Source organism: Tachypleus tridentatus, chromosome 10 (assembly GCF_004210375.1).
Source record: "Tachypleus tridentatus isolate NWPU-2018 chromosome 10, ASM421037v1, whole genome shotgun sequence".
Lineage (NCBI taxonomy): Eukaryota > Metazoa > Arthropoda > Merostomata > Xiphosura > Limulidae > Tachypleus > Tachypleus tridentatus.
Window position 1 is genome coordinate 137,750,807 of NC_134834.1, and position 22,184 is coordinate 137,772,990.

A 22,184-nucleotide genomic window follows, 5' to 3' on the forward strand; every position below is an offset into this window, starting at 1 on the left:
ACAATGGTAATTATCATAACCTGCCAGGAAGACTAACAGGTAAGTACAAGAACAGTCAGTCAGTCACCTGAAGTTGGCCTTTCCAGTCCTGGTTCAGGGTTATGTGTCATTACGTCCATTATCAAAAGGTAAAGTAATAAAAGTTTTAAAAGACATGCAGCAAAATTGTAATAATAACTCATCAGGACCACTAACAGGTAGTTCAAACAGCAGCGTCAGTCACCTGAAATTGGCCTTTCCAGTCCTGGTGTTGAATTATTTAATGTTACAGCCATGTTCTAATTTCAAATCGAACTGTAACTCTTAAAAGGGAACCACAATAAAAAAGGTTTAATGAAAAAATATAAAACACTTAAATGACATTAAAAAGATTAATGGCCATTAAAAACTAAAAAACTTTATCAAGGTGGACAGTGTTACTGTCACCAATAACACTGTCTAATGTTATGGACAAACCGTGGGACAGAACATGTTCAAAATAGGCTCGTCGTTGAGCATCGTAACGATGACAAGAAAGTAAAATGTGGCTTATAGTGGTCTGAGTGCTACACAAACTACACATTGGTGCATCAGTTCCAGATGAAAGAAAACTATGAGTTAAAAAATTGTTACCAATGTGTAGTCTAGTCAGAACAACTTCCACCTTCCGATCCTTATGGAAGCAAAACGGCCAAAGTCCAATATAGGGTTTTATTTGGAACAGCTTGTTGTTGCTTTGCTCACTCCAAGTTGACTGCCAGCTGGCATGGAGCCGAGCCTTCAATACAGGACCATAGTCCATGTATGGAATAGGTTAAGTGGTGATAGTGCCAGAGCAGACAGATTTAGCTGCTGTGTCTGCAAGCTTGTTCCCACAAATACCTACGTGGCCTGGTATCCAGAAAAAGTGGATAGAAGTAGATGTTAATGACAAATGGGCCAGTCGATTTTGAATATCAGTGAGAACAGGGTGTGAACCAACGTGAAGCGATTCCAAGGCCAGTAGAAAACTATGCAAGTCAGTATAAGTAGTGCAGTTGGAGTACTGCTTAGCTTCAATATGATCCACGGCAAGAGAAATGGCACTCAGTTCAGCAGTGAACACAGAAGCTGAAGAGGGGATTCTGCGCACAAACACCAAACCGCAACAAGCCATGGCAGAGCCCACAGAGTCACCTGATTTGGAACCATCCATATATATTGGAACGGAAAGATTGTTCGAAAGATGTTCAGTAAATAAAAGACGGTACTTCCAATTGGGAGTATCTGCTTTTCTCAGATGACTTAAAGAAAAGTCACATTTGGAGACTGTAAGAAGCCATGGTGGAATGGGCTGACCAGTGGATTCTGCAATGTTATCCAAGGACAAACCCAATTCATCCAATTGTTCCTGGATGCGAATGCCAAAAGGAGCAATGGCAGATCATCTGTTCTGAAAAAGTATGGCCCACTGAGGAAGGAAAACATAACCCAGGTGGAATGCTTTGGTAAGGAACAAAGTTTTGAAGAAAATAGTAAAGACAGTTGCAAGAGGCAAAGGTGCAAAGAAGGTTCACGAGATTCTACATATAAGCCCTGAACTAGGGAGGTGTGGAAAGCCCCAGTGCAGAGTCAAAGTTTTTGATGATGAACAGGGTTTAGCATCATTAAGGCCAAGGGTCTGGCAGAGCCATAGACCAGTGATCAATAGTCGAGTTCCGACTGAATAAGAGCACAATATGTCTTTAACATAGAACATAAATCTGCTCCCAAACTGGTGGTGGAGAGGACACAGAGAATGTTCAGTGCTCTTGTGCATTTGACCTGTAGCTGCTTTAAGTGTGGTATAAAGGTCAGCTTATGGTCTAAGATAAGCCCCAAGAACTTGGTCTCAGAAACCACAGGCAGCGAAATTTCACCGATACGGATTTCAGGATCAGGGTGAATACCCCGTTGGCAGCAAAAGTGCATGCAAAAGATTTTAGAGAGAGAAAGTAAAGCCATTTGCCATGGTCCACTTCAGTACATGACTGAAAGTAGTTTGTAGTTGCTGTTCAATATATCTCATATTCAATGAATGACATGAGATGTGAAAGTCGTCCACATAGAGCCCCTTTGCAACAGTGAGAGGGAGTTGTTCAATTATGGCATTAATCTTTTTTCTGAAAAGTGTGAAACTCAAAACACAGCCCTGAGGAACCCCAAGTTCCTGTAGAAAAGAACGGGAAAGTGTTGAACCCACACGAACTTGGAATCTCCTGTCTGTTAAAAATTTTTAATAAACATAGGTAAATGGCCACGTAACCCATATGTATAGAGGTCTCGCAAAATGCCATACCTCCATGTTGTGTCATAAGCCTTCTCTATGTCAAAGAATATTGATACAAGATGTTGTCGTTTGAGGAAGGCTTCTCTGATTGATGTTTCAAGTTGAATTAAATGGTCCATGGTGGAGTGCTGCCATCGGAACCCACACTGGGTGGGCAAGAGGAGGTTGTTTGAGTCAAGGAACCAAACAAGAGGAGTATTAACCATCCTATCTAAGGTCTTACAGAGACAGCTCGTCAAAGCAATTGGACAGTAGTTTCAAGGAATCTTGGGATCTTTCCCAGGCTTAGAGAAAGATAAGATAATAGACTGGAGCCAGGCATTAGGAAGAACATTCTCCTGCCAGATCCGATTAAAAACAATTAGAAGAATATCAAGAGAAGCAGGAGATAGATGGCGCAGCATGTCATAGTGTAAATCATCTGATCCAACAGATGTACTGCCAGACCAATGAAGGGCCATTTTCAGTTCCACCAGTGTGAAGGGATGATTATAGTCAAAGAGACAGTTCGAAAGGAAAGAGGTGAGTCTTGCCTGAGTCTTGATGGTCAAGGTGAAGGAACAAGCAGAAGTGCAAGATACCCAGCAAAGGTTTTCACCTAGAGTATCGGTGATGCTCTGGGTATCAGCTACTTCTTGGCCATCAGAGAGTAAGATCGAGAGGGGAACAAAATTGTCATACCCGCTGACCTTTTGAACCCTGTCCCATATGACCTTGGAACTGGTAGTAGAAAATATGTTAGTTGTGAACTTAATCCAAGATTCTTTCTGGCTTTGACGTCTTACCCACCTAGCATGTGCACGGGCCCACTGGAAAGCGTTGCTATTTGAAAGTGTGGGATATCTACGGAAAGTATCCCAGGCCCATTTTTGAGCCTTCCATGCCATGTGGCAGGCAGAATTCCACCACAGACGAGGATATAGTGGAAAACGTGTCGAGGTTTTAGGAATACACTGAGCATCTGCTTGTATAATGTAGTCAGTCACTGCCACCACACAGTCATCTACTAATGGCTGACAGACGATGGCACAATCAAGTTCTGGGGGAGCAGTGAAAGTGGACCAATCTGCATGATCCAGCTTCCACAGGGGCAGACATGTAGGGAAGCATTGACCACGGCCAGTCTCTCTCAAAAGTATAGGAAAATGATCACTGCCTAGGGGGTTATTGTCAATCCTCCATGAAAATTGGGAGAATAATGAAGGGGAGCAAACTGAGAGATCAATAGTGGTAAAGGACTGACTAGGTGCATGAAAGTAAGTGGAAGAACCAGTATTAAAAAGAGAAAGGGTGTGATTAGATAGCATACACTCTACAGAACGACCCCTACTATTGATAACAGCACTTCCCCAGAGGGGATGATGTCCATTAAAGTCCCCCAGGATTAGAAAGGGAGACAGCAACTGTTCAACGAGAGCATCAAGATCTGACTGATGCTATGTCTCTCCAGGTGACAGGTAGAGAGAACAAACAGCAAGGGTATGACCCAAGGAAACACGGATGGCTACGGACTCCAAGGGTGTGTTGAGTGACAAAGACAGGGTAAGCACATGCTGATCAACCAACAGTGCCACCCCTCCATGTACACGTCTGTCACACAACCTGTCATTTCTGTACAGAAATCGGCAGGTTTCAGAAATGTTTCTTGTAAGGAAAGACATACAGGATGGTAGGAAGCAATCAGTGTTTTGATGTCATCCAGATTAGAAAGTAAACCTCGACAGTTCAATTGTATCAAGGTGGCAATTTTTAATGATGCATAGGTGAAGTGGCTGGAAAAACCCTTCCGTTTATGACCACGTCTTTTTTTCCTTACTGTCCTTATTCGGAGGAGGTCTATTGACCTCCATGGATCCTGTCCTGGGTCGATTGGGCAGGTCTTTGTTGTTGGAAGGGGATTCCAGTGTCTGAGGACGTGAATGAATGATTGTTTTGCATCTTGGGGTGGGAGAAAAAGATGTATGTGAAGAAATGCCTGTATTTGAAACCAAAGGATGTGGATCTTGGTGTTTGTTGGAATGTATAGGAACATAGATGGGAGTAGAAGTTGATTCATCAACTTTTTTAACCATGGAGATCATAAGGCTTTTCATTTGTTTAGAGAATGATTCTCTTGGAGGCACACAGAGATCTGTCTGCACTCCCACTGTAGTTGTGGAATGAAGTGCAGCAGCAATTTCCGAGCCTCAGGATAACTAATGTTATGAGTCATTTTCAAATGCTGCACCTCTTTTTCCTCCAACCATTTAGGACAAGAACAAAAGTAGGAAGGGTGAGAACCATTGCAGTTGACACAATGTGGGTCCATGTCACACTCATAGGAATCATGGTCCTTGCCACCATAACGAGCGCATGTCAGGGAACCACAAAATGACATCTTTGAGTGGCCGAACCTCTGACATTGGAAACATCGGAAAGGGTTTGGAATGTACGACCATACCCTGCAATTTAGATAACCTGCCTTGATGGTGGCAGGAGCACGTGGTGATGTAAATGTCAAAATGAGGATATGTGTCAGCAGTGTAACTCCATCTTTGCGAGTGGAGATGCACCTAACTGCAGAAACTCCTTAAGTGGAGAAACCAGCAAGAATCTCCGACTCGGGGACATTCTTCAAATCCCTCTCAACAACAACTCCTTGTGATAAATTCAAGATAGCATGAGGGGTAACCTCAATAGGTTCATCCCCAATTGCCTTTGAATTCAAGAGGAGTTCACTGTGTTGGGATGTGGATGTTTCAACCAATATGTCTCCAGATTGAAGCTTCTTTACTGACTTTGGAGAGCCAGCAAGTCCCTCCAGTCCCTTCTGAATAAAAAAGAGGGGCCTTTGCCCTAAAAGGATTTTCTGAAAGAGAATGTAGGATGGGAAAACTGGTGGTACAGATGTTGAAGATTGCTGATCAAAGACTTCAAGACATGGTCGTTTACCTGTTGACTGTTTTTCACTATTTTATTTAAATTTTTTATTAGGAGGAACCATAGGAAAGTGAAGATTTTGGTGCCCACTGACCCCACCCACCATGAAGCCCTACGAGAGGATGTACTACAATGTCAAGCAAGGACACTGCAGCAATGCCAGGGTATCATGAGCACTATACCCAAACACCAGCATCAGATACAATGTCCACAACACCTGTTGAGAACATCCAACACTGGTACTTGGTCGACCCTAGCCCAAGTGGACCAGCCTATTGACCTAAGGGTGGCCATCCCAAGGCCACCCATCTACAGGAATTCGAGTCCAAAATGGTGTGTTAGGGTTGGACCCCTCAACCACCAGGATCTTCTCCTCCCCTTCATGGGTTGCCATGCACGGCAAACACGTGGATGGATGTTTAGATCCCAGAGGAGGTAACCTGAAAGAACCTTCCCTGGGAGGTCCATTCACCATGTACAGGAATCCACCCCAAGGGGATATTCATTTAAGAAATTTTAGATTATGCAAATGAAATTCAAAAACTGTTTTATAATAAATGGCGTTTTTGTCCTTGAAATGAAAATCACAGTGCTTGTGATCTATTCTGATTCCGAGTACATATAACTATATTAAATAACATTTTATCATAAATAGAAAAAATGAAATTTAATTGTTTTATTTTTTAAAACAACAGTCTTAGGATTGTGCAAGACAAATTTAAAACTATTTTATCAACTGCTTTCATTTTTATAAAGAATTTTCATGAGAACTGCATACCTACTTACAATGTAAGTGGATCATAATCATATGGTTAAGGTGTGATATAGAGGCCTCTGTAATAACAAATATTTGTGCAAGTTATTTGCTTAAATAACAGCAGTCCTTAAAATTTCAGGAACAAATTTGAAAAAAATAAAAGATACTATAATCAGTTCAGCAAATATGAGGATTTCATTAACTTCGATCACGTAGCAAAGTTACTTTTAAGCCAGTGTAATTTGTCAATATGCACACAAATCCTATTTTTACATTTTATAGTCAGTTACTTTTACAAAGAATACAACTGAAAAACAAGAAATAAAAGTCCTTACCTGGACATCCTTTTTTTTTCCTCTCAACTGTCAATGATACTTAATTCTTTTTCCTACTAATAATAGTACTGCACTAAATTAATTTTTGACTAAAGGCACCAAAGAACAAGGAATAACAACATCCAAAAAGAGAAATATCTCATTAGTATCACAATTTGTCCAGCTTTCTAACTAATCAACAAGAGCTGTTACAAATTCAACTAAATTAGTCAAAGCATTTTCCTAAGAGAATCAAGATTGACTGAAAGCAACACGAACAATTCTCTGTAGAGAAAACAATACATTTGATAGATGAAAGTATTAGCTTCTTATTGATTATAAATATAGTATTGAATGTCACAAAACTATTAGCAATTTCTGAAAGAGAGGATATAACAAGTAAGCATGGAAAGAGGGCATCCGATTTTCTATTTTATTGCACTTTATTTGAATAGTCTTACCATTTTCACTATTCATTTGTGTAAAAAGATTGTGCATAAACACTATCAATTCCATTTACAATTAGATCTTTACTTCTTTTAAGACAAGACATTTTCAAAGAACACAAACTATCCTTGTATGACAACTTTTCTTTCCCAGGTATCATACTAGTAGCAATACTCTGAACCCTTTCAAATAATTCTGTCTTTCCTGAAATAAGGAACCCAATACTGAATGCAACATTCAAAATGTGGCCTAACCAGTGTTTTACACATGATATTATAACCTCTTTAGACTTATGATATTATATTCAATATTTCTGGAGACACAATCCAAAGCTCCATTTGCCTTATGAGTATCACTAGCAACAGCACATTGCTTAAATGGCTTCAAAATGATCGACTAAAACACCAAAATCTTTTTCTTTCATAACACCATTAAGATTATCCCTACCGACATAATATTCAAAATATGATATCCCAGAAGAAATACCTTGCATTTGTTATAATCAAAAACCATCTACCATTTATTCACCTAACTCACCAAATAATGCAAATCCTTTTGTGAAGCACCCTCCTCTTCCTCGCAGTCACAGCTAGTACTATTAACACCCAAAAACCTTAATATCGTCAGTAAATTTAAATAAATTATTAAGCATTTCTTCACCTGTATCATTCGCGTTAATCAAAATGAGTAAAGATCTTAACACTAGCAGTGAACTGTGACGCATCCCAATTACATTAACCCTTAACGGCGGCCATTATCAATTGATGCTGCTACCTACAACATTCCCTTTGTTAAGATTAATAACTAGTACTAGTGACCTAGTAATAATATTCAGTAGCACTGGCACGATATAGTATAACTTGTATATAATACAAGTATTACTATTACTTGTAGCAGTACTTACTCTCAGTGCGATAAACTAACAATCGTTAAACGTTCGTTTTTATGTTTTCTTTGACAAATGCTAGTATATACAACTAAATTATTAACCACACAATGAAATAACAAGCTGGTCATTTCATTTCAATCAATAAGTTGAATAACCGAAAGTTAAACAACTTCGTTGAAAACAAAGCTAAATGAATACAACTTAAAAAACACCATTTACACTTTAACGAAAATTAAGATGGGACACAAATACAATTTGAACGAGAGGTAGAAACTAGAATTTGGCGTCTATGATTTGCAAAGTATAATGCTGTACAAGTATATTGACTAAAGTTATTTGCAAACTCTTATCCTGCTCATAAAAGTTGATCAGAGAAAAAAATTTTAGCGACAAATCGGCTTGAAAAATCCCAGAATTGGATATAACCGATAATATATTAACTTTTAATTTCACTTCCAATATTGTCATAATCGTACTACAAGAAAACTAGGATTGGGAACTTCTCTGCACCTATCGTAGATTGTAACAATAACGAAGACTGTATTTACCGTTTTAGATTTATATCTTGCAAAAAAAAAAAAACTTTTACAGCTCACTTACCATTTATCGAAGTATACTATAGATTTCACACGCTAAGAAAACACTACAACCAGGAAAAAAGTTTCGCTTCATCACGCGAGTACTAAGCCTAATATTATAATAATATTTAACAAAACGCGAAAATTTATTACGATAACGTACACAGTCTACACACTGTTGGTCTATTCTCAAATAATGTTTTAGGCACTGTGTTCAGGTTTCAACCAATCGTGATTGAGCAAATATATGAAAGAAAGAAAAATAATAAAGGAAACGAAAACAATTATCGTGTATTTATGTAACTCTATTTCTTTTTCTTTTTTTAAGTTAATGCAAGGGTCTGTAGAAATGTAAATATGCATATAATTACAAAATTAATACAGTAGTCTACTTGACATCCCTAACAGGAATTCATATGCCTCTGATCAAATAATTATTCAAAATATTCATACCATTACGTCCAGAAAGTTTGTTTGTTTTTAGTTATGTGCAAAGCTACATAATGGGCTATCTATCTGTGCTCTTCCTACCACAATGATTAAAACGTGGTTTTCAGCGGTGTAACTTCTTATACACATCAACCATTGAGCCACTAGTGTCGGACACGTCCAAATAGATTACTAACTTAAAAATCAACAAAACTTTAAACTTATAATACGTCCCCAAGTTGTTCAGTGCGTGCTGAAATTCAGGTTTCAATACTCGAAGTAGTCAGAGCACAAATAGCCCCTTGTGTAGTTTATGCTTAATAACAAACAAACATTTGTAATGGAAAATGTTTAATAAAAGCTTCTTATTTATTTATTTTGTTAATTCATTCACACTCTCGATCACTTCAACCGCCCACGAAACTAGAGAACGGATCTACGTAGCGAAATTACGTTAAGAGCTTTTCCTTTAGTATCTAAATTTGCTTTTAATGGGTTAAATACATTGTAATCACTTTCAGAAGAATACACACTGTCATTATTGTGATCTACTGACAGCGTACACACCAAATAATAAAATAAAGACATCAGAACAGGAAGGTCAAGTGACCCAGATCACTAATACAATTATGATATTCACGGTTGAAACCGATTTCTCTGTTAGTGGTATCAATTTCTAAAACAAAAACAAAAAACAACAGTACTGAAACATCCTTGTGGATGGAGGAGATGTTGTCTACTAGAGAATAAAAGGTGAAGTCGCTAGAATAAAATAATGTCAGAAACTGTAGATCACACATTTCTGCCATGACGGTGTTGAAACTGAATAATCAGTAATTTAGAATAATTCCGTATTTCTATAAACGATGAGAAACCCATGATATATCCGCATATCACAAAGCGAAAGGGCTCCAATCACTTTATCTCAGGAGTGGATTGGCCACGAATGATTAAGATGTTTACCGGTGCTGAAAGGCGCAATTTTTTTTTTGAATGATCATTTACTACAATTTAATTAAAATAAAGTACAGAACAACATTTCGACATTCTTAAGTTAACAAAGGTTAACTACACTGTACTGGTGTTTCTCACGATACAATTTCTCGCATCTAACGTTAAAATGAATGTGGTTTGTTAAGTGTGAAGTCAACAAAATTAACCTATTAGTAGATTAGCTGTCATCACATTCTTTTTTACACACCCCTTGAATCTCCATAATATACTCGTCTTTATGAGAGCATGAAAAGCTAGTTTTCAGACAACAGTTGCGATAAAGTAAGAAAGAGATTATTTTAAAGACGAAATGAAAGAACAAAAAATCTGACTACAAGTTTATGAAATTGGATCCCAAGGTAAGTTAAAATCATTTTACTCGGTATTCGGTGGCTTTTATTTTTATAGAAGATTTTCTTGACATATAGCACGAAATGAAAATAAAACTATACACAAATTTATTAACATAAAAGTAAGTTTTTTTTATTTTGAAACCAGAATTATCATTTCTTTTCTTAGTATTAAGAAAAAAACACCTAAAGTTATATAGTTGATGATCAGAAAAATTAAACTATACCTGTAATATTTTAAATGTTAATTTTTATTACAGGATAAAATTACTGGTAATATGTTAAGAAACCTAAGATCTTAATTATTACTGTATTTTAATTATAAAAAAAAGATAACTTAAGGGAGAACTACAAATAAAATTGTATTGTGCACGAAAATTAATATAAAAGCTGAATTACGTACGAGTATTTTCCTGTTTTCATAACCTATATTTACATACAAATCTAAATTTTTCTACGCCATAAAACTTAATAAAGCTGCGATAGAAGAATAAAACTTCTCTTATATATGCAAAAACGGCTCGTTTTGGTTGAGAAAATATTTTACGTAGAAGAGCGAACAACGTTTCGACCTTCTTCTCTTAGTCCTCATTACTTAAATCGAACACGAAATAAATGCTTTTGTTTATAGGACCTTAGGTGTATTGTAAAAATATAAGAGGTTTAAGTGAATTAACACTGTAGTTCATACCATGTATATAAAAGACTTTACTTCAACTGCAGAAGACGGCCGTAAGTACACCACAACAATTATGTAAAGTATAACAGCATGGAATATGTTTGTAAAAGTTATATGAAGATTTAATGTTGCCTTATCTGAAAGGCAGTCAGGTGTAGTAGTAAATGTGCGTGTGTGTTTGTGTTTTTCTTATAGCAAAGCCACATTAGGCTATCTGCTGAGTTCACCGAGAGAAACTGAACTCCTAATTTTAGCGTTGTAAATCCGTAGACTAATAGAGCAGTAAATTTAAGACAGGTAGGGACACTCAATGTCGTTACACAACAAAGCTAACAGCAACTGTAAAAGCCTGCACAGTTTATTGTATTTTAATACAATTAGTCACCATTAGACTTGAGGTTGTAAAGTTTAATTGCAAACGTGACGAATCAATTAAGAATTGTTCAGTTTTATAAAAGTTGACAGTATATTTTGAGAGTTCTCATCTTTGTTCTACTTACCACGCAAGTAAGGGACCATCTTGAGATGCTTGTTTCATTGGAGCTGATATTATTGCAGGATCAATACTAGTTAATGCACTCCTTAGTCAGTGCAATTTGCTCGTTGACTTTTTGTTAATGTTACCTTGATTTAAATAGCTGCAATATTACACTCTAGAAATATTTGCTATCTGTGAAAATTATAAAAAAAAAAGACAGACATCAATCTTGAAAAAGTAATCAGTGATGTCGAGAAAACCCACTTGTAAAGAAATATATTTGTAAAAACGGCTTGTTTGGGTTGAGAACATTTTTTACGTAGAGGAGTGAACAACGTTTCGGCCTTCTTCGGTCATCGTCAGGTTGACAAAGAAAGAGAGAGGTAACTGACCGGAAGCTGACCACATGTTTAAAAGGGGTTGTGTAACTGAGTGTCGGAATGTAGAGGGCGAACTTAGATGTTTGAATATATAATTTTATATTATTATTTTATTATTATTATATTATTTTTTTAAATATAGATATAAAGGTGTTCCTTTGTATTAAGCCCAAAATAAACCAAAAAAAGTAGCCCAAGAGTTGGAGGTGGGTGGTGATAACTAGCTGCCTTTCCTCTAGTCTTACACTGCAAAATTAGGGACGGCTAGCGCAGATAGCCCTCGTGTAGCTTTGCACGAAATTCCAAAAAAACAAAAAAAAACAATTTAATATACACCTGAGTATTACATAACTATTAGGTAATATACAACAGTTTGTTACGCATAGTATTGCGTAATATATTATATTACGGCCACGAAGTGTCATCAGATGGCGCGTTAGTTTGATATAGATCAACAATATAATAACAAAATCTTAAAACTGATTATTTAATCTAATTTTGTAACCATATTTTTTGCAGTTGCATTTCATAAGTAAATCATTAAATAGAACTTACAAAAGTTGACAGTTTCGTAGGGCTGTAAACAGGTGAAGTTTATGTTGTTTTTTCTTACTTTAATTTATAAATATATTTGTATTACATGTGTTTTACAACGGGAGCAATGTTACTAGGGATTGTATACAGACTTTTAACATATCTTTACTTACATACCTTTTACAAGGATGTTTTTTTACTTCCGTAGGACGTGGGAGAGATATCAACATGTCTCATCTTATTTTTCATTTTCTTCTAAATAACAATAATAGCACTAACCCACTTAACTTACTGCTGAAAAGTGTATTGATTTAGTATACATTTAACATGCACTGATTATAGTTTTAGTTCTTATATCTGAGCACATATTTTACAATTATCGTCCTAAAAAGTACACTTATTTTGCTATAACTAAATGTGATAAATGAAGTACATAAAATGACGTATTTATTAAGGATGTATTTACATGAAAATGTTTTGCAACAAACATATCATTGATATCTTTGTAGAATTAAAATAATACTTTCTTTTGTATAAACCAGGCATTTTATTTTTCTGTTTTTCATTTAAACTTATTAATTTTACAAACATACAAATTAACATAACCAACTTTTAACTGTGGTTCTTCGTTTATTTCACTTTATAGAATGATCACAAGTTATGAAATAGTATTATGTGATTTTCTTAAATAAAACCAACATTTCATCATAGTCCAGTTTACCTCACCTAAGTAAAATTAACAAGTATCATACACTCTTAACAAAACTTTCATGCCCTATGAGCGTCATTGCTTATAAATTACTGCAAAAGCTTTCATACAAATTATGTCCATTCCAACTCGATGCCCCACAGTGGTATAGAGGCATGTCTGCAGACTTTCAATGCTGGAAATCGAGTTTCGGTACCCGTAGTGGACAGGACACAAATAGCCCATTGTGTAGTTTAGTGCTTTACTTCAAAAACATATAATCCAATTGAATATGCAAGATTTTATATAGTTTATAAACGATAATGTACAATTCTTTTGCTTTACAACATCCGGTTGCAAGTTTAGTTTAATTATCTCCTCTTATGATTTTCATAGACTCAGAAAATCTAAGTTACAGTTTTGAAACAATGTTGTGGTAGCAACTAAAATCAGTGTTGCTATATATCAGACAATTTGTCTGGAAAAGGACGCTTATTTTCATATTTAGTTTTATAAGTCGGTTGAGTTTAAAGGACTTATGTGTATAATAATTACTGTTGTTAACTCTTTGTGTAATAGAGCTTGTTTCTTACTAACTCCTTATAGTCTATCCTTCATATGAATCACGTGTTTGATACATTGAAGACCATTAGCCAACCCGATAAACTTTGATTTTAGAAAATATACAAGACAGGACATTAAGTTTTGAAAAGCTTTTAACCTTCTGTGTTCACTAAAACAGATAATAATTTTGTTTGAATACAGAACACTCTACTTAACTCGTGGTTTACTGAAAGAAAAGGGTTATCAATATAGCAGAAACTTTTTTTAAAACAAAAGTTGAAATAGTCAATTATAGTACATTGTCACTATCTCTTTATTTACGTTACACTTAGTATTAAAAATAAACGTTTCACACTCTACATAAGTTTATACCTTCTACAAAATTTGAATGTTAACTATACTTTAACTGAGGCGTTTTGCATCACTGAACTAAAAGTCAGTAGACAGTTTTTCTGCTTTACGTAGTGGTACTAAATATTAAGTGTGTATTCATGATATTACATCTCTCAGTATTTGACAGGACATGTAAATTTCAATCAGCACAAATTATTGTGTAATTTCTATTGAACTGGACTTCATAAGCTGATCATACAAGTTTTTAAATAAACTTTTGTTACTTGCACTGAAACATCTTAGCTTATAAAATACATGATTAACATTCATACAGGTTTTGTATATTATCTTCCTATTATAATTTCAGTTAGAGTTTATATTCTTCAATTGTGTAACAACACGTAGAAACAAACCGAATTAATACAAGGTATCGTAGTGAAGACATGTCACTAAATAAATGAATAAATGATTCAATGCAAACTAGAAATGTAAGATTTCAGTTAGCAGATTAAGAAAAAAATCAATTTATTACTCTTTCAAAGCAGATATTTCCTCACATAGAGTTTGAAACTGTTATGTAACTACTTTTACTTAAATTATACAAATTAGTGTTCTGTGAGTATCTTATATAAACATCACTTTTAATTTGTGCTAACTTTAGTGCATGTAAGAAAAATCTCGGTTTTATTTATAACAAATACTGAAGCGTTTGTTAACAAAACTTCAAAATACACTAATATAATATTTAAGAAACCAACCTAGTTGATAAAATACTAATCTACATTTGTCTAGCTTGGTCTTTTATGATAAATAATATTAATGAATATCAGTTTTTAATGATGTGTGCAATTATAGCTTTTTTTCTCAGAATGTGATGTTCCTGAAAACGATCTTTAAATTTCATATGTTTATACAAAAATAAAATCGTTTTATTCAGAAGAAGACTAGCATTATTCTTCACTATTTTCAATACAAATTCTCATTTCAAATGTATTATGTTTATTTTGTTTAGATCAATAGTCCAATAAATATTTAGTTGTCCAATCATATTACTGTGTAAAGGAAACAAATTTCTATGAACAAATTATAGCACATTCACCAAAAGTGATAATCACATGATTTTAAAATATTCATTGCAAGGCAAACTCTCGTAATAAGCCATGTCTGTAGATGTGTTTGTCTATTATTTCTGTTTAATCTAGGTCAAAGAAATTCTATGAAATAACGCCAAAGGGTAAAACACTGTGACTAATACTTTTATCTTTATTCATTAATGACACGACCACTGCTTGAAAAAAAAAAGTAATGCATTAATTTATACAAAACTAACAGACAAACTAGAAATTCTATTTCGGCGTCTTTTAAGTTTCTTATGATAAAATATTAGAAAATACTTTATTTTATATTTTATAAATCTTTGTTTCTTTTTTTGAATTTTGCACAAAGCAACTCGAGGGCTCTCTGTGCTAGCCGTCCCTAATTTAGCAGTGTAAGACTAGAGGGAAGGCAGCATCACCACCCACCGCCAACTCTTAGGCTACTCTTTTACCAACGAATAGTGGGATTGACCGTCACATTATAACGCCTCACGGCTGAAAGGGTGGGCATATTTAGTGCGACCGGGATTTGAACCCGCGAACTTCGGATTACGAGCTGGACGCCTTAACACGCTTGGCCATGCCGGGCCCTTTTATAAATATAATATGCTTATATTCAAAATAAGCTGTTCACTATACTTTGACAATGAAGAATGGATTTTGTTTGTCGCTGAACGTAAATCGCAATAAAACAAAATTATTTATTCATGCACTTTATATAACAATACAGAAAGTGAAATGTACAATCATAAACTTCTCAATATTTGATGGTAGATTAGGAAATTCTTTTCTGTTATAATAGAGCTATAGTTTTTACATCTTAAACATCAAAAGGCTGTTATAAAGATTTACAAAAAATTATCAATGTTTACTGTAGTATTAGAAATAAGTTATAGTCATAACATATTGCTGCAAATATGTCCCTGTGTTTTTTACTAACCCTTTGGGTGTCGGCTTCTAAATGTTTAGAAGGTAACACCACTCACGTAATATTTCGTTCGAAACATAAAACTTCAGGTGAAATTGTTTGAAATTTCACAAAAATATTTGTAAAAGTTTGTAGTTTCAGGAAAATAAAACATTTAATTTTAATTATATCTACTATTTCCAACCCCCTAGTGACACGGCGGTGTGTCTGCAGACTTACAATGTAAGAAACCGGGTTTGATAACCGTGGTAGGCAGAGTGCAGATAGCCAATGTTTTGTGCTTAACTAATAACAAAAAGTTGTTGTTTAATGTAGTTATTTGCGCTCAGACTCTGAATAGTTCACCTTCAAGGTGATATTTATATGAAATATAAAAATATTATTTATGATAATACGATTTTCGTATTTAATTTGTATAATCTCTAGAACCTCCTCATTGAAATATTGCTCCTCTGTGGCACAGTGGTAAGCTTTTGAATTTAACGCGCTACAAATCGGGTTTTGATACCAGTGGTGGACAGATCGTAAATAGTCCATTGTATAGCTTTGTGCTTTTTAAAATGAATATCAAAAGTTTTTAAGGTAAATCTTTATATTTTATTTTCTATTTTCCCTATTTTATCACCCACTCTACCTATTATCATCAACATGCATGCAATGAAATGTTTAAGATGGAAAATAATCCGAATATACATACTTTTATCTCATCACAGAAGTCCTCTGAAACTTGGCTTTTAATATGCGTAATTTCACATCTTTATCTTTTCACTGATAATTTATTTTTAATTTTATTTTCAAGTTATTTGTCTGCTATCATTTATATCAGTTATATAAACTAATTCCCTCGAGACTTTGTTATTATGGTTGGGCGACACCCCTATAGACACTGGTTACAATAATACATTGCACCTGCGAATGCCACCATTTTGAATGTTCGCTTTTACGTTCCAGGTAACAAGAAGTTAAACTTATAAAAATCATTAAATCTTTCAAATATAATTGTAAATACTACAAAATTAACTAAAATATAATAGTAAGACCTAAATGCAACTCAAGTGTCTCTCTCTAACTACAGCGTATTTAGGTTAAAGACCAATGTAAATGTTGTACTAACAACATTAACATGTACACTATGAGGAAATCTGCGCGACAATTTAAACTTAACTGTTGTTGGAGAAAAGTTTAAAATTATCTCTTTCAAACCACTATAAACATTTGGGTCTACAAGCTACAAGTACGTAGCAGATCTAAAAGCAAAGTCTAGAAGGTGGAAGTGGCATTCATTAGTGGTTGGAAAATGTATAGCTGTTTTCCAGGCAAAGCAGCTGTAAGATTTGGATACGACATGCCAAGTATGTCAACCAATGAACATTAACATATATACAAATAAACACTGCTAGCTTATGTGGCTAATGCTGAACTTCTGCTGAAATCGAAATTTTCAAAAGTGCATGGGTCACGTGACACTAAAACTGAAGTTTAATTTTTTGTTGTTTCCTTTGAAGTAAAGGAAAGTTTAGTTTTCTAAAAGCTGCAGTATAGAGCATACATTATTATGTTAATTACATTATTATATATTGAAACTGATTTACCGATACACGTCTATTTTAGGACCTAAGCCTGTTTCATTATAGTTTTCTTTTTTCCATGTAACATATATTGTTGACTATGTATTGCAAAAGCCCCGTCTGCTCTCGAAATTTGCAGAAGATTCTTTAGTAAGAAACAACAATGTACTAGGTGCGTATATAATACTAGTGGCAATATTGTCACCAAGTATTCTTGGTGAATGTTCTAGAGACAAATAAGATTGTTATTATTATTGGACAGCTACAGTCAGTGTGCAATAAGCCTAAGAAGCTATAATTGCGATTAACGCCTATTGATCGGAAAACTAGAGAATGTTTATAAATTTCAAACATGAAAAACTCTTCAACTTTAGTGAATTATATCAAACGTTATTGTTTGTACGAGGATATTAAATATATTTTCGCCGGAAGAAGAAAGCTTGTAAGTATGTGAAGCTAGCCGAGAAAAGACGTCGCTAACTTAGGGGATGTGTAACAAAATTAACTCAGAATTAATTTGCTTGTCATGGACCTGGACCATCTATAAAATATTCAGTTCCAGACGAAATAGAAGGTTCAGAATAATTTGTAAGTTTGTAAAATTCTTGTATATAAATCATCATTTGTGAGAACTACTAATAATAACCGTTATAATTTATTATTTGTTTGTTTGTGTATTAAACATATATGTGTTTAAAAAATTGTGCGAATAGTATTGTTGGTAAATACCACAAATTTAATACGTATTAACATTTAATTAACCTCTAAACTGAAATTCAAATTTCCAGTTATTTGAAATAGTAATATGTAACGCGCGTAATACAATTAATCGGAAACTCATCCGAAATAAATTATACTATGTATCAGAAATTTTGTTCCTGGATAGTATGTGTTATTTCTTAATTGTTTATGGTGTAAAAGTACAGAAAATGGCCATTATTCCCTTCAAACTTTGTTTTTGTAACCTGGATAATGAAATTTAGAAATTAACCTATTTTCTGTGTAAAACGGGCAAATTTGCACATTTTCTTTCACATAAGATCTAAATAAAACAACATATGAATCAAGATTTACATGTATTTATACTAAAGTTATCCACAAATGAACAAAAATATTTAGAAGTAAGTAGTATTTCAAGATTTGCGACTGTAATGTAAATCACTTTCACGTATCAGCCCCCAAATATAGTTCTCAATCATGTTTTCGTTATATGCTCTCAGGTCACAAAAGCAGTTTGAAGAGAAAAATAGGTCTTTTCCATTTACTTTAGGCATAAGAAATTGGGAAATAACACTTTCTGCCCAGAAACAAGAAAAACTAAAAATTTTGTTTGATAGTGTTATATTACGTAACAATATACAATATAAAGTTCTTTTATTAAATTTGGAATGTAAGGCAGTACATGTGAAGAAACTAATTTTAAAATGGTGCCGACAGCCATAGTGTTAAAGGATTGTTTGTTTTGGAATTTCGCACAAAGCTACTCGAGGGCTATCTGTGCTAGCCGTCCCTAATTTAGCAGTGTATGACTAGAGGGAAGGCAGCTAGTCATCACCACCCACCGCCAACTCTTGGGCTATTCTTTTACCAACGAATAGTGGGATTGACTGAAACATTATAACGCTCCCACGGCTGGGAGCTTGTGTTTGGCGCGATGCGGGCGCGAAACCGCGACCCTCGGATTACGAGTAGCACGCCTTACGCGCTAGGCCATGCCAGGCCCCTAGTATTAAAGGAAAAGAATGCTTAACATGGATGAAAAAAATATTATTCATTTTTACAGTAGTTTTGAGATAATCGATAAAAATCAATCTTTTGACAGTGTGTAAGTGTACAACAATGAAAATGTTATCATTACAATGTTATTTTTGTTGTAAAAGTTACTGTAAGATAAGGTGAACTGTGTGGTCATATTTTATTACTTTAACTTATTTTTGTTGCTACACTAGATATTACTAAATATTCGTAGATCTTATAACAACGTAGTTGACGTTTAAAATGTAAAAACTAAACGTGTATTATAATTATACTTTGAAGAAGTTATACTATGTACAAATCTTGGTGAGTACACAATAGTATTTTTAAACAAATAGGTCGAAAACAGAAATTATCAGTTTTGAGGTATGTAGAATATAATTTTCTCATGTATTTTAAAATATTGAGAGTATTATAAATGTACGTTAAGCTTTCTGCGTGGTTATGTAAAGTACAAGAGCCTAGAGATAATCTAATAACGTTGGTAAAGTGTTTTTACGAACTAATAGGAATGATCTTTATAAAATGATTTCATGTAAAGAAAAAGATATGTCTTTTATTGTAGATCATCTCTTTTGTTTTAAGATCATATACCTTAGAGGTAGGCCCGGCATGGCCAGGTGGTTAAGACACTCGACTCGTAATACGAGGGTCGTGGATTCGAATCCTCGTCGCACCAAACATGCTCGCCCTTTCAGCTGTGGGTGCGTTATAATGTGACGGTCAATCCCATTATTCGTTGGTAAAAGAGTAGCCCAAGAATTGGCAGTGGGTGGTGATGACTAGCTGCCTTCCCTCTAGCTTTACACTACTAAATTAAGGACGGCTCTTGCAGATAGCTCTCGAGTAACTTTGCGCGAAACTCGAAACAAAAATAAAAAATAAATAAATAAAAGACTATTTCACGGAGACGACAAACATCATTTATGTTTCACTGTCGAAAGATATTGACAAAGAAGTTCTAGACAAAAACTAAATATATTCTCCCAGATTTGAGAGAGGTGACCATAATTAACAAAACACATGAGTATTGATTCTCTCAAAGGGAATAATTTATCCACATTCTGATCGTTTCACATGTGACCTCAATAACTGTATTAAACCACATAGTTATCAATTTGTATATTCTGTGCAGTTTGGCTCAACAACATCTTAGAAAATTAACCTGTGATACTGAGTAACTATGGCACAAATAAATTAGCCACACACTATAACTAATTTTTTTATTGTAAAACTTGTATATTATTTAAAAACTCCTAATATTTTTAGGTTCATCTATCAAACTAGATAGAAAAATAAACACCTACTCTGTTTCACATACTACAGTTTTACAAATCGCTAACAATACTTTATCAATATTGGGATTAAAGTTGGTAAATATCACTTTTTGTTAAGTTAGCCAACGCACATATAATATTTGTCAATAATCTTATCATGCTTTTAAGCGTGTAGCTTTATGAAATTCCTTGTGGAGGGAGGAGTATAATACATGCAAGTAAATCACCAATGTACAACAAAAAGTTATAGGTGTTTGTAAATGGAATGTGTGTGTGAAAAAGAGGACAACAAAAGAGACAGAAGAGTTTTACAAACACACAGTTAATTAACTTCTATTTAAACCTTTTTATCATCTTACCAAATTTCAACTATATGCATACATTTTGTGAGGTGAACTTGACTTAAAAGATAACTGAAGTTAAACTAAACCAAGTCAGAAGAAGGAAACCTAAAAGTAGTCCAACTGAAACCTAAGACAGGAAAAAAGAAATATAAGATTAAAGAGACAATATGAATTGCAAGAAGACACCCAACTTTACAACTTAGAACTTTTCATTCCAGCTCCAACAAAAGAGTAAACGAGAGAAAATCCAGAAAAACCGAATGACATTTTACGCAACAGATGAGTAAATCACCAGGCTAGAAACCACAAGATTCAGACATATTTATTTCCAATTCATTTAGAACCCTTAACCAGAAAAATGATTATAGGAAACTCGAACCCTCTGTCTTCTGTTCGCAGCTTGATATATTTACCTCTTGGCTCCTCTCAGTTTTGATGCAAGGCTGAGAAAAATGTTTTTCCATTTCGTTTCTTTGGGAATTTATTATATAGAGAGGAAATTCATTGTATACCTTAAGCACACTTTTTTTTTAGTGGATTGTTCTTTTTTTTCACTTAGTAATAACGTTTCGCTCACTACTGTGGCCATAATAAGGTAATGACTACACGAGTGATCGATCTCGTTACGGAGTGCAAAAAAATAATTTAATCTACTCGAAAAAGCTGTGTTTCTGTTATTTTATTATGGAAATTGTTTCAGATGATTCCTTGCAATTACGAATCGTTTCTTTGATCACTAACCGTTACATATGCAACTTTCAAGTTCTGGAGATTGAAGCTCGTGGATTTAAAATCTGAAACTTATGGACTGGACTTTTGGTCTGGCTTGTTTGGAATTGGGCCCGGCATGGCCAAGTGTGTTAAGGCGTTCGACTCATAATCCGAGGGTTGCGGGATAGAATCCCGGTTGCACCAAACATGCTCGTCCTTTCAGCCGTGATGGTGTTATAATGTTACGGTCAATCCCACTATTCGTTGGTAAAAGAGTAGCCCAAGAGTTGGCGGTGGGTGGTGATGACTAGCTGCCTTCCCTCTAGTCTTACACTGCTAAATTAGGGACGGCTAGCACAGATAGCCCTCGAGTAGCTTTGCGCGAAATTCAAAACAAAATTGTTTGGAATTAAGCATAAAGCTACACAAGGGGCTATGTGTGATATGCCCACCACGAGTATCAAAACTCGGTTTCAAGCATTTTGCGTCTACAGACACACTGCTGTGTCACTAGGGGGGGATTTGGACTGGAAAACTTGACGATATACGTACATTTTCCGATTTATAAAAACAGTTGCCGAAAAAAAAAAGGTTTTGTATCACAGAACAGTTGGTATGGGTATTAACACTTTTATTGATAAGCAGAGAACAACGTTTCAACCTTCTCTGCTTATCAATAAAAGTTTTAATATCCACACCAGCTGTTCTGAGACACTTTTTTATTTCAAGTGAGTTTTTGCCATCAAGAAAAAAAGTTTTAACATAGCCACTTTAAATCTGAACTGATTATCATTCATAACCATTAACTGTTATTAACAGCGTAAAATATGAGGTCAAACTATTATGTTTGTAAAATTATACAATAAATTTAATGTTTTTACTATT

The 22,184-nt window shown here is 34.6% G+C and overlaps 1 protein-coding gene across 1 annotated transcript in view; it reads right to left on the minus strand.

The window, feature by feature from the left end:
- LOC143230431 (inositol hexakisphosphate kinase 1-like) overlaps positions 1–8,397 on the minus strand; it is a 93,956-nt gene extending 85,559 nt beyond the window's left edge. The window contains 1 exon segment of the mRNA XM_076463974.1: positions 8,214–8,397. The gene's annotated coding sequence lies outside the window, so the exon portion shown is untranslated.
- Between the last annotated feature and the right edge of the window lie 13,787 nt (positions 8,398–22,184).